This window comes from Chiloscyllium punctatum, chromosome 50 (genome assembly GCF_047496795.1).
Source record: "Chiloscyllium punctatum isolate Juve2018m chromosome 50, sChiPun1.3, whole genome shotgun sequence".
NCBI lineage: Eukaryota > Metazoa > Chordata > Chondrichthyes > Orectolobiformes > Hemiscylliidae > Chiloscyllium > Chiloscyllium punctatum.
In genome coordinates this window covers 43,198,570-43,202,641 of record NC_092788.1, presented here as the reverse complement: position 1 = coordinate 43,202,641, position 4,072 = coordinate 43,198,570, and the positions used below count along the sequence as shown (strand labels likewise).

General features: G+C 41.7%; 1 non-coding gene across 1 annotated transcript; it reads left to right on the top strand.

Annotated features, from left to right (window-relative positions):
* Window positions 1-3,681: 3,681 nt before the first annotated feature.
* Window positions 3,682-3,763, top strand: trnas-acu (transfer RNA serine (anticodon ACU)). Its single transcript has one exon. It is a non-coding gene; the product is annotated as a tRNA-Ser (tRNA).
* Window positions 3,764-4,072: the final 309 nt, after the last annotated feature.

The following is a 4,072-nucleotide window of genomic DNA, read 5'->3' as shown; positions in this document are numbered from 1 at the left end:
ACAGCATGGAAACAGACCCTTTGGTCCAACCCGTCTTTGCCCACCAGATATCCTAACCTACTCTAGTCTCTTTTTCAAGCACTTGGCCCATCTCCCTCCTAAAATTTCCCATTCACATATCCATCGAGCTGAATTTTAAATGTTGCAATTGTACTCCCTCCACCACTTCCTCTGACAGTTCATTGCATTCATGGACCACCCTCTGAGTGAACAAGTTGCCCCTTAGGTCTCTTCCATATCTTTCCCCTCTCACACTAAACCTCTGCCCTCTAGTTCTGGACTCCCCTACAGCGAGGAAAATACTTTGTCTATTTCTCCTATCCATGCCCGTCTTGATTTTATAAACCTCGATAAAGTCACGCCTCAGCCTCTGATGCTCCAGGGAAAACAGCCCCAGCTTATTCAGCCTCTCCCCTTGGCTCAAATCCTCTGGTTTATGTCACAGAATAACAGAGAGCCCACAGTGAGTAACTGCCTGGAATCTAATTGAGGGGTTCAGAGTGGTTTATATACAGTATAACAGATAGCCCGGAGTGAGTTACAGCCTGGAATCTAATTGAGGGGTTCAGAGTGGTTTATATACAGAATAACAGTTAGGCCGGAGTGAGTGACAGCCTGGAATCTACTTGAGGGGTTCAGAGTGGTTTATATACAGAATAACTGATAGCCCACAGTGAGTAACTGCCTGGAATCTAATTGAGGGGTTCAGAGTTGTTTATATACAGAATAACAGAGAGCCCACAGTGAGTAACTGCCTGGAATCTAATTGAGGGGTTCAGAGTGGTTTATATACAGAATAACAGATAGCCCAGGGTGAGTTACAGCCTGGAATCTCATTGAGGGGTTCAGAGTGGTTAATATACGGTGGCCTTTGGTGATGGCATTTACTGTCCAGAACCAGTCTGTACTGGAATGACGGGAGACACACTATGAAGTATTTGAACTTCAGTCACCTTTAGAAATAGCTGAGACTGACTCAGGACACGGGGATATGGAGATGTTGGCCTTACAAACCTTTCAGACATCCCGTGGAAGAATAAAGGAAGTGATGGATAATTTTCGTCTCCATGGAGACGATGTTCATGAACTGGATAGATAGTAATTAACCTTATTGGAGTTTATAAATAGAGACGTCGTATTTAAAAAGCAAAGAGTTCATAGTGTAAAAGTAAAATTTGTAGTTCACCCTCAGTGGGAACATTGTGTGTAATCCTTGTCCTCATTCTCCACCAAAAGCATGTAAAGAAGTGAGAAAGGGCACAGACGCTGTTTCCTGGATAGCAAGATATAAGAAAGCCAAGTGACGTTGTTTACTAAGACATAAGAATATCAGAAAAGATACAACCGGTTTCATCGGGATGATAGAAAGAATGACGGAGTTTATTCACGAGATTTGGAAATGCTTGAGCAAAAACACGCAAGTTTGATGTAAACAAATGAGATTTTCACATAACGCGAGGTTTGAATGAGTAAATCGGGGAAAGTCCCTCTTTCGAGTGAATCAATAACTATCGTTTGAGCTTGAAAACCATTACGGAATGATTAAGAAAAGTTTGGATGAGAGTTTCTTCCACGCAATAGAGTTATTTAAATCGTGAACGACTTTACAGAAGTAAAACGTAGAAGCTGACTTCAGAGTGTTTTAAAAGATACACGAAAAAACGTACAAGGAGAGAATTTACCATTGAGTGAAAGTCAGTATGGTTGCGTAACAATTTCGAATTTGTTGACTTCAGACACAAAGATATTTCATGAACACGTACAACTGAATAAGACTGAGTATAACAAGTTCATGGATTGGTAAGCTGTGGCGTATTATTCAAGGTGAAACTCGGTAAATGGCGCTGATGTCCTAAAATAACTGCAGACAGAAGTGATATCCTAATGACTAGGAATTGAATCGTCACTTGGAGATGCAACACCTACTTTAAAGATTTGACCACATTCACATGATGTTATGTACATTTCGTACATTCTTAACTCCACCCAAGAAATCCACCAAGAAGACTGGGTCCTTTTGTATTGTTAACCCTCTGTACTTCTCTGCAGCACGCCAGTTAAGATAAAATATGCTCACACCAAAATTCAGTTCAATACAATATTCAAACGGTCCTATGTGATTTCTTTTTTTATTATTGCAGCAACCTTTGTGAGTTTGTAAAAAACTGTGTAACATGAAACCAGTTCAACTTCTATTTTCCCAGAATTTAAAGTAGTGCACATGAGAAACGTTATCCAACTGGTGAAAAATCACCTTCGGCTCTCTCTCCACATAGTCTCTTCACGTTTTAGATACTTGCAGTATGTTTGTTGATCAAGGAGTCATTATCCAGAAAAGGTTGTTTCTCAATCCACAAACACGGGTATTTTCCCATAAACTTGGCTTTGCTCAATATCACCTTCTGTCCGTACCCCTCAACACGACGACAAATTGAAGCTGCTCCATGTGAGGCTCAAAATTAAAACTTCGGCACAGCACAGCCCACTATACTGGAACAGAGATACCGTGCACTGGTCACCTTCAGCACAGGAGCAACACATTAATGCTTACCTCCACATTCCTGGTTTTACCTTAACGTTTGGGAAACCGAGTTTCTCTGATTCCATGGCAAGTAAACGGGGATTATATTATCATCTTCAACAGTGGTTCTGTCCCCGAGTGAGGAAAGTGGTGAGGTACTCATTGTAAAGATGGATAGATTGATGAAATGTACAATTTCATCTTTTGCCTTCATTAACTCATGAGCTTTTTATTTTGTTTTGCATCTGTAGAAATCTTAAAATCTTCATCTTGAACAGACTCAATGACAGATCTCCATTGTGTCTCTGGCATCGAATTTCATAGTGCAAACTCCCTCTGAATTCTTCCACCGCATTCCGCTGTTTGGGAAGTGTTCCTGTTGTGGGATATGCACTTCCCCGTGTGTCACGTGCTGCTCCCAGCATGCGCTCTGGCACTGCACTCATTTTCCTTCTGACACTTGCTCACTGTGTTGCTGTGATCATACAGTGACTTGGTGTCGCACGGCCCAGGAAAATGATACAGATCAAGGTTTTTGCATTGTTGAGATCAATTGTCAGATTAGCCTTATTTTGGATTTTGAAATTGTCTGTTCTGTACACAAGTGCGTGTCAAAAACATCTGAGTGGAAGTTAGGTCTTCGGAATAATGACATTGAGCACTATGCACTCTCCTCCAGTCTGGAAAACAATTCCTCACAGGCAATTTAATAGACAATAGACAGTCGGTGCAGGAGTGGGCCATTCTGCCCTTCGAGCCAGCACCACCATTCATTATGGTCATGCCCTGAACATCCTCAGTCTGTATCCTGTTCCTGCCTTATCCCCATAACCCTTGATTCCACTATCCTTAAGAGCTCTATCCAACTCTTTATTGAAAGAACACCTCCTGCTGTCTCGGGTTCTTCATTCCGTTGACTTCAAATTTCACAGAATTCAACAGACCTTGTTACATAGTCATTTCCTCATTTTTGTTCAGATCACTGTGTGCACAGTGTGACAGTGGGAGTGCACTTGCCCCACAACCCAGGGGTCAGACTATAGTCTTGGAACCGGACTGTATTATTTGTCATTTCACCAACACCAGGGAGAAATATCTGCTGCTCTGCATAATTTACGAAATTCAATTATACATAAGGTCAGAGCTTCTTGAGTATCTGTGATGTGGTGGCCGAGAGGTTAAGGCGATGGATTACTAATCCATTGTGCTCTGCACGCGTGGATTCGAGTCCCACTGTCATCAACGGCTTTCAATGGTGCGGTTTTTCAGCTGTCGCATTGAAACTGGAACTCCAACGGTCAGTTTATATGCATTGTCGCTATTACAAAATCTCAAGGGATAGTTTGCGCCGTTTGACTAAACTGCATTGAAATCTAGTTTGCTTTGGGATAATGAAAAGGAGCGCGATTTTCTTTTTCAAGTCAAGCTGCTGTTAACGTTTTTTCGTATGAGAGCTGCGAAATGCATGTTTATGCAAAGGGAATCTTAATGAATGTTTTGTCAGATGAAATCTGGAGGAAGTTGAGTAGAAGTAATTCATCCTGGTGAGAA